Genomic DNA, 13,608 nt, shown 5'->3' on the forward strand with positions numbered 1-13,608 from the left:
GAAAGAAAACACAAACTAAAGCTCATACTTCAACAATACAGGCCTTTTGAAGTGTTGGCTGAACTAGCACGTTGGTCCTGCTTGTGCAGACTGCAGCTTTGGAGTATAAACACTGCAGCAGAAAATATAGCATTTTCACCCCCATTTGCCAGAGATAAATATTGTCATCCCTCAGCCGTTGCCTTGGGTAACAATTGCCATTCTTCAGCAGTCCAAAAGTCACAAATTGTACATAAGAAACAGGCTGAGCAGGGCGTGACTGACACTGATTCTAATGGGACTGCGTGACACTACAAATATTTGCCTTATTTTCATTCAGCATTCAAGAAGACACCAAATTGTATTTCTCTGCTTTCCTTGGTGTCCAGATGATGGGTTTCTCTGTTCCTTAATGTAGTCTTATGATGCCGCAGTGCAAATAAAATCAGTGCCCTCTGTACTCAGCTTTCACAGCAGAGTTATGTATATAGAAGAGGGCTCCTTCTCCATTTCTTTCAAGATATACAGATGACTGCTAGGAGATTGTCATGGAGCTTTAGAAGAAAAGTCTCCTTTGGCTCACCATAGATTCTCACCCCTTTTCTCTAATGCAATGCTAACTACATACAGTTCATTTACTCAACAAACCATGGTAGCTGAATGGAACCTCCATGTTCAGAGGCAGTGTACTTTTGAATCCCAGGCGCTGGAAGGGAAGAGAGCTCTGCTGGGTGGGGCCCCGACTGTTTGCCTCTGCTTCGCCCCTCCAAGGCTGTGCCAGGGGTCCGAGCCGAAAAGTGAGAGCACAAGAGATCTCGTCCTTTTGGCTCTCAGCCGTGAGGTGAGCAGACTGGGGCCTTGGAAGCAGAGAGAAAACAATTGGAACATCCCTTATTTACAACAAGGAGTTAGCAACATGGAGCCCTCCTGTATGACTGAGGATGTTGTGGGCCTGGTGTTACTGAAACAGAGGAGCTGGAGGTAGTTGGGTGGGGGAGATGTGTCTGGGAGAGCAGAAGAGTGGGATAGTCTGATTTCACAGGTAGCGGGTAGAAGGAGATATGGCGGTGGGAGTTGGCAGGCCATTACACGGGGAAACAATTCAGGCAATTGACATCTGTTCCTTCTCCCAGCTCTTCTCTCAACCCTGCAGCCCGCCCCAGGGAGCTCTGGAAACACTCTCTCTAGGATTAGAGGGTTGAATGCCAGGTCAGTAAATGGTAAAACATCTCTCATCCATGATTTGCAATTGTGGATAAACATGCTGACCTGTATATGTGATGGAGACCTCATTGGTTGAGCTGGGTGGGGTTGGTCTTTCTCAGTTTTGTCCTCCAGGTTTTCTGATCCTGCTGCAGCCTTGCCTTGAGGGTCAGGGAGGGGGCTTTGTGGTCATCTATCATGAGACCTTTCCCCTTCCCAGGTGCCCGATTAGGCAATTTCAGAATTTTGAGTGTCCTTGAGAGTGAGCCTCTGAGATAGGCTGGGGATTCTGTTGGTGTACTGGCCACCCCACTGCACTTCCGTCTCCCTACCTGAGCTGGCATGAGTGGTCTCATAGGTGGCTTTGGATTCCCCCAAAGCGTATTATCTTGGTGGACTTGAATGTCCACACTGAGGCCCCCCTTGTAGGAGTGGCTCAGGATTCCATGACAACCATGGGCCTATCTCAGTTGGTCTCAGGCCCTCACCACATGGCAGGACATACTCTGGTTTTTGCTGACCAGGAAATAAATGATCTGGAGGTGGGGGAGTTTGAGATAACTCCCTTGTCATAGATTATCATCTGGTAAGGTTTAGTTTGACCTACTGTCTGTAGGTGTGGTGGGCCAATGTTCCGTGCCCAGAGGCTTATGGATCCACTTGGTTTCCAGAGCCCTTGGGGAGTTTCCAGTGTCCAGTGCTGGTGTCTCTGTCAAGGCATCTCAGGAATGTGGAGATAGCCCAGGTTATTGACACATTCGTTCCTAAACACCTTCTCTGGCTTGGTGAAGCCCTTTCTGCTCCTTGGTTTTCCTCAGAGCTCAGGGCAATGAAACAACTCAGCTGATGGCTGGAATTATGCTGGAGGAGGAGTCGGGATGGATCCAACCAAACACAGGCTAGGGCCCATTTTAGGAACAACTCTGTTGTGGCAGCGGCAAAGAAACACTTTTTCTCTGCCTCCTTTGCATCTGCTCAGTGCAGACCAATGGAGCTGTTCCATGTAGCAAAGGCATTGCTCCACACATCCCCCCAGGTAATGGGGGAGGAGCCATCTACATCTTGTTGTGATCAGTCTAATTGTCACTTTGCAGATAAAGTCACTCGCTTCTGATTTGGACCAGTGAAGTGCTGATTTGGACCCCAGGATTCCAGCAGTTCCGGCAGATGTGCCTTCTGGTCCTATTGTGTTGGATTATTTTCAGTTCGTGCAGACTGAGGATGTGGACAAGATCCCGGGCAGTGTGCATGCACCCTTGACCTTCATGGCTAATAAAATCTGTCAGGGAGGATAAAGGCAGATGGTTAGAGGCTATAATCAATGCTTCATTAAGGGAGGGCAAGATACCACCATGCCTCAGGTAGGCAATGGTAAGACCCTTATTTTAAAAGTCCTTCCTTTATCTCTACAACTTGGACAACTATAGACCTGTTTCTAACCTTCCTTATTTGAGCAAAGTGATAGAGCATGTGGTGGCATCCCAGCTGCAGAGGGTCTTGGATGATACGGATTATCTAGACCTCTTTCAATCTGGCTTCCATTCTGGATATGGGACTGAAATGGCCTTAGTCACTCACGTGGATGACCTACTCCAGGAGCTTGACAGGGGGAGTGTGTCCCTGTTGTTTCTGCTGGACCTCTCAGTGGCATTCAATACCATGGTGAACTACTGCTTTGTAGTGGCTTCAGTCCTTTCTCAGGGGGAGGGTCCAGAAGATGGTGCTGGTAAACTCCTGCTCAGCTCCTTGGCCAATGGCTTGTGGGGTCCTGCAGGTTCAGTTTTGCCCCCCATGCTGTTTAACATCTACATGAAATCTCTGGGAGAGGTAATCCAGGGACTTGGACTGAGTTGTCAGCAATATGCAGGTGACACTCAGCTCTATCTCTCCTTGTCACCTGAACCTAGGGAGGCAGTGGATGTCCTGAGTCAGGGGCTGGAGGCATGATGGGTTGGATGTAGGCTAATAAAAGGAGATTGAATCCTGGCAAGATGGAGGAGCTGTTTGTTAGTAGGAGAGCCAATCAGGATGAAGGGATTCAAGCTGACCGGTTCTGGATGAGGTTGCACTCCCCTTGAAAGAGCAGGTGGGCAGCTTGGGAGTATTGCTGGACCCAGCTCTGCTTTTGGATGCTCAGGCAGAGGCAGTGGCCAGGGGTGCCCTTGCACAGCTTTGGCTAGTGTGCTAGCTGTGTCCCTTTCTTGAGAAGGCAGATCTGGCCACAGTTACCCACACCTTAGTTATGTCATGGCTGGATTACTGTAATACACTCTACATGGAGCTGCCCTTGAAGAATATTCAGAAACTGCAGCTAGTGCAAAATGTGGCAGATAGGATTTTATCTGGAGCTGCCTGCTGAGATCATATTACACCCATTTTGAAAGAGCTATATTGGATGCCAATATGTTTCTGGGTCCAATTCAAGCTGCTGGTTCTGCCCTTTAAAGCTCTTAACAGTTTGGGCCCTGGATACCTGAGTGACCACCTGTTCCCAAGGGTTTCTTCCCACTTGACGTGGTCATCGAATGGGGTTCTGCTTCACGTGCCAACAATGAGGGATGCTCAGCTGTCATGCACACGGGACAGAGCCTTCTCAGTGATTGCCCCCAGACTTTGGAATGCTCACCCAGCTGGCATCCACTTACCCAGCCTCCATCACATTTTTAGAAAGCAAGTGAGATCTTGGCTTTTTACCCAGACACTTATATTAATGTTGTTTTTTATGGTCATATTGTGCATTCTTAAATTCTTTTAATTAGATTGGTATTTTTTTTACTCCAATTCAACATTTTTATTATGTAACTTTTATAGTCTTATATTGTGTTAAATGTTTTGTAAACCACAATGGGATTTTTTAAAATGAAAGGCGGTAGAAAAATTTAACGATAAAACAAACAAACAAAATCCAGAGCAACAGCTGTTTTGATGCCCTGCTTGTACATATTCCAAAAGTATCTGGCTACTAACCATTGAAAACTGAATGCTGAAAAGATAAAGCTTTGGTATGATAGAGCAAAACTCATTTTATGCTCTTAATTTTTGTGTGCATGTGACATTTAGAGTTTTGAGAGAAGGTTTATTAGTGGTAGGAGTGCTTTTCCTCACACTAGGTATGCATCACATTATGTCAATGCAGAACTCCACACATGTCATTGATGTACAACTCTGCATATGTACCCTCAGACAGGTAGCTTTTATCTGCACCACAGTGTGGAGATATAGCTTTAAGAGTGCTACGGGGCTAATCTCAAAACTGATAGTTGAAGGGAAGACTGTTCCTGAATTTCCAAATATTAGCTGCCTCATTATTCATTTTTCTGTTGCATTCTCTAAAGTGATATTAAACATTTGAACTGGATGTGGAATAACAAGCTAAAGCTTAGTCCTGAGAAGATGGAAGTGGTGTAAGTCAATAGGAAAGCTGATCTGGTGTTGGGTTACCCACCTGTTATGGATGAGGCTGCATTTCCTCTGAAAGAACAGATCTGTGGTCTGGTGGATTCTCCTGGACTCAGTGTTGCTCCTGGATGTTCAGATTGCAACTGTGGCCAGGAGTGTCTTTGCTCAACTTCAGCTGGTGTGCCAACTGTGCCAATTTCGGGAGAGGGCAGATCTGGCTACACTTACACATGCCATAGTCATGTTGCATTTGAAATTCTGCAACACACTTTACATGGGGCTACCCTGAAAAGTATCCATCAACTTTAGCTAGTACAAAATATGGTCACCAGGGGTCTTACTGGCACTGTAGTGTAGGACCACAATATTCCCGTCCGTAAACAGCTGCAATGGCTGCCTGTGTGTTTTCAGGTCCAATTCAATGTGCTGGTGATTAACTTAGGCCCCACGCGTTTGAAGGACTGCCTTTTTCCTCAGGAGAAGATCAGTGGTGTGAAAAGGCAGTCTTTTCCTTCTGAAGACTAACATGGCATCAGAGATGCTGTTAGAAGTGCCCACTCTGCATTAGAATGTAAGCCACTCTTTTCAGCTGTTATATCTTGTAATTCCTGGAAGCCACTTTGGGTTCTGTGTGATGAAAGGCAACCTAAAAATACAGTAGGGCTGTTGTCACAAACCTAAACAGGGTGGGAGGCGCACCTAGGCAGGGTAGGAGAGCCTTGCGCACTTCTGATCAGCAGCCGTGTGCTTGCAAAAATCAAGGAGAGCTGGTCTTGTGGTAGCAAGCATGAATTGTCCCCTTTGCTAAGCAGGGTCCACCTTGGTATGCATTTGAATGGGTGGACCCTGCTTGTGAGCACTGTAAAATATACCCCTTCGGGATGGACCACTCTGGGAAGAGCATCTGCATGCTTGCATACAGAAAGTCACACGTTCCCTCCCAGGCATCTCCAGATAGGTCTGGGAGAGACTCCTACCTGCAATCTTGGAGAAGCTGCTGCCAGTCAGTGAAGACAATACTGAGCTAGATGGATCAATGGTCTGACTCGGTATAAGGCAGCTTCCTAAGTTCCTGTGTTGTATGTTCTATGTTCAGCCACCTCTTGGTCCTCATGGCCAATGAGAAGGCAGCTGCTGATGTCATATGGTTTCCCAGATGACTGGCAGTGCAAAGCATGCTGGGAAGGCCTACAAGACCTGGAGGACCTTCCATGCTTGCAACTCCAGATTTCAGGAATGCATGGCTTGATTGTGTCTGCTTACATGCAGAAGGTTCCAATTTATCTCCCTGGCATCTCCAGACAGGGCTGAGAGAGACACCAGCCTGTAACCTTGGAGAAGCCGCTGCCCGTCTGTGTAGACAATACTGAGCCAGATGGACCAATGGCCTAACTCGCTGGAAGGCAGCTTCCAATGTTCCTGTGTAAGGTAGGAGAAAGAGAGAGTGATCATGTGGGAGCCATGAGTTGGGTAGGATTTCATCCACCCTTAATAAAATGCTGGGGAACAGAATGTGGGCTGGCTACACCTGTCCTACCCAGCTCTCAGTTTCCACACAATCACTCTCCCCCCCCCCCCACTTTGATGTTCATGACTACACAGACACTGATCGAGATTGCAAACAGCAGTCCGATCCAGGCTGGGTGCTCCTTCTACCCTGATTTTGATCACGAGAACAGAGTCCACTAAGTAAGCAAGTAAATTAATAAATGAATACATTCTATGGTTGTGCTATACATTCTGTATCAAAGCTGAATGTGATCTAGTAGTTAATTTTTGTACTCATTTTTGCTTTGTATCTTGTTAAAATGTCAATTATAGATTTTTTAAAATATCTCAATTTCTAAATTGCTATTTGACATCAAACTTCTGTTTTGATTGTTCTACTGAGTACACACAGTTACTGTATACTTTACTTAATTCCATTTTACTAAAGTCATCTATCAGATACTATCAAATATTGATGGCAACTCTTGAGCTATACGTCAGCCTTGAGCTCAGTCAAATATTGACTTCTACTGCAGATCAGCTATCAAATACTGTCAGAAACTGACTTCTAAGTCATCTCCTCACCGCCCCAGATTTTGACGTTTGCATACCAGATCACAGATATTGTAAAATGGTGACATTAGACTTTTGTCATGTCAGATGATGCTGAAGGCAACGTATCTAGAGAATGTTTGTTTACCATATTTATATACTGCCTGATATATATCTTAGGAATATATATCAGGTTATTAGGGATATATCCACATGGAGCTGCTGAACATGGAAATGCAGCCTGTGCATGTGCAGATGCCATGTGTGTGCTGGCACCACATGGGCCGATCGCCGCCCCAGCAGGAAGCAAGTAAGCACCTGCTCTCCTCTTTCTTAAAGCTCCTACTCCCCACTCTCAAATGGTGCTTGAACCGCCATTCGAACCGTGGTTTGGGCACATCCCTAATATATATCTCTAGGCGGTGTACATAATCCTTGGAGGTGGTGTCTCAAAGGATTAGCATAAATTTACGGGTTACTATTGAAAACAATCCTGGTGGTTTTAATGGTTTCATATTATGAAGCACATTGGGCAGAAATTCTCCAGGAAAAAGCTCCAGCCAGATTTGGCATCCTACCTTGCTTTGAGAATTGGGGTGTTACAAGCATGTCCTTGTTTTTCTTTGTGAAATGTTCAGAAGCATGCGGTCCACTAGGCTCACTGAATCATAGCCAAAATCATCTTAAAAAGTAAATTCCTGAGGTAACATAAGCCGGCTATAGATGGACCCGTACAAAGTCAAGATGAGAAAGGTTGCTGCTATCGCGTATCATTTCTCTTGCTCTATAAATAAAACAAAGCATTGGTTTTGGGAAACAAAGCTAACTCTAATGTGCATCTACAGCAACATCTCTCCTGAAATTGGTCATGGCCCAAGACTGATCAATGGGTTGCAAGTCAATATTGTCTCAGCTGATACTACTGTATAACTAGTGGTACATATACATCTATAAAACAGCTGATTTTCTGCTGAAGAGCTTCTCATGTAAACCCCATTAAAACAGATACTTTGTAAGCTATATGCCAAAGGTTAGATGCTGAAGAATTCTGTCAGATCGGCACTGAGGCTCTTCTCATGACATGAGCTACCTGGGTTACCCCAGGCAGTAGGGATGTGCACGGAACCAGATTTCCCAGTTTGGCTCAAATTCGGCTCGGATTTGAGCCACGTTGGGCTCAGGCTCAATTGAGCCAGAGCCCAGTCGATTGAGCCGGCTCGAGGGGTTATACTTTAAAGGGGAATCCGGCAAGGATTCCCCTTTACAAGTAAAGGGCTTTGCCATAGTAAGTGCCGGATGAGGAAAATGGTTTTTTTAACCGTAAAAAATAAACCTCTGGTACCCCGGTAGGTGATGGTATGAACAACTGCCCCTAGGTAAAAAGGCTTCTGCCCAGTCCACCACAGCACTGAGCCGGGGGCATCGAACGAGGGGGAAAGAGCCACTTCACTGAGTATGGAGGCTGCTCTAATGAGCTCCTGGCATGGGGAATTATGGGATATAGGAGGGGGATGTCCTGCCACTCCCAGCTTTTGACTTTGCCATGCTGCTGCTCGTGTGGGCATGTGGTGTCACGAAGGCAAAGATGCTACTGCTCCTCTGCCAGGGAAGGCAGGCGAATTCCCTTCCCTGCAGGCCTTCCTAACAGCAGCATGATGTAAGAACGAGGTCTCTGGCTTGATTTCTGAAAGCTCTCTTTGGGCACAAGCTTCATTCCCTTTAATGGAGCTTTCCTCAGCAAACCGCTTTGAGAGGCAGGTGTCAGAATGGGAAGCTGTTTATTGGGTAAGAGATGTGACACAGGTTATTTCTAATAAGACCCCTTTCAAATGGTTGTGTTTTCCAGCCAATTAACTTCATGGCTTTGTTGATTAATCAATGTGCTATGCTATTTGCTTTTAAATACTTCTGTTCTACAAAATCAAAGGGCTGGTTTTCACAATCCCTGTGATGCTGGCTGACTGGGAAACAGGAGAGCTGCAAGGTGTGCTCCTAATTTCCCATCGTAAAAACCCAGGTTTTTTCAGTGCTGTCAGTTTGGCCCGATGTCAAACTGACATTTAATGGAGATCTGCAACTTAGATCAAATCCAAGATTATCAGTCTCCATTGGATGTCAGGCTGGCATGGTGCCAACGCAGCATGATCAATAATTTAGGGATTCTTACAACCAGAAATCGGAAGCACACATGTTTCCTGAATTTCCTGTTCCCCATTCTGCTTCCATTCTGCTTTTAGAATGTCCCTGAAGCAATCTGGAAAAGGAATGATGGGTTGACCTGATTTCCTCTTAGATGAAGATGCTGCCTCATCTGCTTCTGCACCAAGCTGTGACAAACCCAGCACGGCAGTGGCCTTGCTTAGGAGTGGGATGAGGTCATCATTCCTAAAGAGTTTGGGTGAGACTGACTGTGATTGTAGATGTTCCTCTCCTGATCATTCCCCCATGTCCTCCCCTTCATCCCCAGAATCATAATGACAGTCCTCAACTGTAATTGGATGACGACTACTACGACGACGACTACTACTACGGATATTTATATACCACTCTTCAACCAAAGTTCTCAAAGTGGCTTACACAGAAAAATAAATAATACATAAATTGAGGCTATTCCCATGATCAAAATCCCTAGTGGCTAGGGAGGGCTGGTGGGAAGGCAGGAGCTTTCCTGCCTCCCCACATGATCAGACACTTGCTAGAACTCCACTGTACCGCACGCCCACAAAGCCAGTGAGGTGGAGCTGGATACATAGGGGATCTGGAGAAGGAAGTCCTCCAGTGCCCCACAATGTGTTGCACAGGAAGCCAAGACAGCTCCCCGCTGCCTGGCCACTCTTTAAGTGGCACTCTGTGATCCTCAGGGAGCTGGGCTGCCGGGAGCTGCAGAGCAGCCATGCTTAACTGCAAAAAATCAAAGGAGTAGGAATTCATGTATTTATTTATTATATGAGAGAGGGGGAAGTGGGAAGAGGAGAATGCAAGTTTGTGGGGGAAACTCCCTATCTTATAACACTGGTTAAGAGAAGATGCAACATTACATCTGAACTCAGCCAATGATTTTTCAGAAGCATCTTCTTCAGAGTAAACTAATGGATCAACAGTCTGATCCTAACCATGCTTACTTGTAAGAAATATTCATGATCACCTTGTTATATTAAGTACTGTGCAGCAGTGTAAAGAGCTTGGCGGGGGCCAGTGAACAGTGTCCGACTGCCAGCTCCCCTGCCCCCTGGGTGTTTCTTCATGCACACAAAGTGTGCGCCCCCCAGTCATGCCCTCTGTATCTGACATCAAATGCAAGGGGGCGGGGCAGTGCTGAGAATGGAGCTGAATTTCATTTCCCCTGTCAGCAGTTGGTGGAATCATAGGGAGCTTCCACCAACCGCTGACAGGGGAAACGAAACTCTGCTGGGGTTGTCACAGCCCCATTCTCGGCACTGCCCCGCCCCCTTGCAACAGCTGTCAGACACAGAGGAGAGGCTAATGTCCAGCGGGGAGAGTCCATCCCTCCCCAGCCATCATGAAACATTGGCTGTAGAGGAGGGTGTGTGCTTTTCATTGTGCTCCTAGCCAGAAAGTGCTTTGCTTACTGACTGGGTGCAGGAGGGGGCACCCTGGCTGAGGGAGAGGGGGAGCCTTGGGGGGGCCCCAGACCCTTGGGGCCTGGGGAAAATTCTCCCCCCCCCGCTTGGTCAATGGTCGCTAGGCCCCTGGTACTGTGTGAATAAACCCTTGCTAAGAGGGGGAAGAGGAGCCTTTCAAAGTGGTGATCCTCTTTTTATTTAGCAGGGGAAGAGCAACTGTTTATCCCAACAACACAGCATTCCTTCAATGTCTGTTGCTAGAGTATGCTTTGTGTTTCTTTTAGATTGTGAGCCCTTTGGGGACCTATTCCTTTTCTTATTTTTTGTAAACCACTTTGAGAACTTTTTCATTGCAAAACAATATATATAAATTGTTAGTAGTAAGTAAAGAGTTGCGCATTGAAACAATGCTTTGAGAACAAAAATTCCAATGAAATTAAAGCAATTTTGAGGATTCAGATACCAATTCCTATACAAAACTGCAATTTCCCCCCAAAACAGAATTTTGTAAATTTGATTTTAAATCCCTAATCTAAATATTGACTTTGGAAGATCCCAATTTAGAGTTTGAAAGCTAACGCCATTTGGCTCTAGATGATACACAACTCCACAACTGAAGCATTTTGTTTGTTTTCTCAGTTTCGCTATTATCAGTGTTCTTATTTTATTAAGAAATATAGAGCTAATATTCCTGTGGATGTTCTGTTTTTTATGAATTTCTATTACTTCCCTAATAAAATGCCAGGCAAATGAATTTATGTGAACACATAAAGAAAAACTAGAAATTGAATCCATAGGCAAGATGAGAAAAGTAGGCACCACACTATATGTTTGGTTATTATCCCTTGAGAAAAAAATTGTTTTATTGTTGCATTTTGTTTACTCCACAACATATGTCTGCAAAAATTAACTTTTTATAAAGCCAAATATTCTTCCCCAGGCTACTCAATATTATAACTTCTGCATTATCCTTTGGATGCTTTTTGACATTCTGCCCACAAGAGAAGAATCTTCTCAGTCTGTAACTTGAGTTGTAAACAATTCCTTCGGTTGTGAAAAATGACTCTTAATTCCTCATGTACAGGGAAGAATAAGTTTTCACTGCATGTTTAGAAAGAAAGACTGCAAATGCTGGAAGGGCTATCAGACAGGTTGGTGTAATATTCTGGATATAACTCTTGACATGCCACTTTGGTTGATGGAGATGGAGGAGGAGGAGGAGGAAAAAGAGGAGGTGAAGAATCCTATTCATCAAATTCTCCCATTCATCTGAAAATGAATTTACATCCTTCTTCTGTAGTGGATGTAATTTTAGAAGTCTGAAATGTCACTAGTCCTAAAAAAACCAAAAAGTATATCCACTTTGATACTTTAAAAGTATGAATACTTTGGACCTAGGGACAGACAACCAATGAATCTGGATGAGGGGCAGATTAGACAAGGTGGAAGTTGCACTCTGGCCACCAACAGTCCACTGCATGTCCCTTTGCCCTGCCGCCATTAATTTCCCCACTCTTCCAGCCCTTTGAAAAAGCAAGAGGCAGGGAACAGAGCAACAGAAAATATGAATCCACACTTCCTGTTCCTCAGTTGCCTACCCTCTGTCTCTGCAAAAGTAAGTTGGAGAGATCAAGGAGACCAGCCACCCAGTAGCAGTACAGGAACCTGATTTCTACAAACTAGTTTCACTTCTGTGCTGGATTGAAATGGTGTGCAGTATAGAGCATCATGGACAGACAGCATCAAGTTCATATCCCCTGTTCTAAATGCAGTTGTAGCATTAGTAATTCATTGGATGATAAGCCAATGGATCTAACACTTTAAGGGAACCGCTGAATTGATGTAGGAAGGGTCACTGCAGCCAAAGTGCACCTATAATCTGTTTTCCTTGTATAAAGTTTAATTCTCTTATGGGGCAGGTATTAACTACATGGTCCCTGATTGGCTGGGACTATTGGCTGGGAAACAGTGACAGAGTCATTGTTCCTCACGAATCTGAAGGCGGTGACATATGATGCTTGACATGAGAGAGACATATGACGCTTGACATGATGCTTGTAGGAGCTGAATATTATTTTCAAGGTTTTACAACCAAGGGTCTTCTGTTGTCGGGCACTTTTTAAAATTCCAATGCACTCTTCGCTCAAAGATATGCAAGCAGCATTCCTCATATGCTGCATTCTTACGCGGCACTAAAAATAATATCACCAGTATAGAAGATTTCTCAGCTGATAGTGTGAGAATGGAGAATTATTCCCACTGTCCCCCCACCCCCAAATTAGACCCTTAGTGTGACTATAACATAATAAGAATGCACATTAAGTAAACTGCAGCCTGATACCAGATTAACATGTTTGAGAAGTGCATGAAAGCCTATAAACTGAATGATGCCAAATCATATATATTACTTGGAAACGGAATAAAAAGGTCAATGCTCCCCTGCTAACTGAGCAAAGAGGCACCTTTTAAAAGTGGTGATTCTCTTTATTTAGCAGGGACAGAACAACTGGCTCTATCCGTCCCCAGCACAGCATCAGTCTAAGAGCTGTTGCTGGTGTCTCTCTTATGTTTCTTTTTTAGATTGTGAGCCCTATGGGGACATGGAGCCATTTTATTTATTTATATCTATGTCATAATATTATAAACTATATGAAAACGTTCACTTTGGGAACTTTTGTTGAGAAGCAGTATATAAATATTTGCCGTATTTGTATTTTAAATAACCAAATGTACCTTACATGATGCTTAATATAGGGCTGTCACCAAAAACACCAACACCATGTTGAGTCCTCTTTCCTTTTTCATATAGTTTAGTTAAAAATTACCTATATTGGGCAGCAGCGATATAGGAAGATGCTGAAAGGCATCCTCTCATACTGTGCGGGAGATGGCAATGGTAAACCCCTTCTGTATTCTACCAAGAAAACCACATGACTCTGTGGTCATGACACTGACTCAACGGTACAACTTTACCTTTATGTTATTTCCCAGGATTTTCCCACTCTGTCAGTCGATACATGATTTAAACATGTACATTAAAGAGAGTTGATATTAGTTCTGTGCACAAAGGTAATTATCAGAATCAGGATAGATCTGATACCAGTAATTATCACATCATGCTGACAATGCAGGTATAGGATGCATTAGATCGAGTCAATATATTAGATTGGCTCAATGCATCAAGACTTTCCTGCCTTGGCTACCTTCTGTCTTCTACAAAGTTCTCAAACACAATTCAATACATTATAATACAATAGGGTGTCAAATTGTATACCTTTTTTGGATTATTTTTCATGAGAATCAGTTCTTGGGGAGGGGGAATACCTCCATTAGGGCTTGTATCACCTCAAATCCGATTATTTTTATTTATTTATTTATTTATTTATTAAAACATTTTTATACC

The sequence above is a fragment of the Hemicordylus capensis genome, chromosome 5 (genome assembly GCF_027244095.1).
Source record: "Hemicordylus capensis ecotype Gifberg chromosome 5, rHemCap1.1.pri, whole genome shotgun sequence".
In the NCBI taxonomy this organism is placed as follows: domain Eukaryota; kingdom Metazoa; phylum Chordata; class Lepidosauria; order Squamata; family Cordylidae; genus Hemicordylus; species Hemicordylus capensis.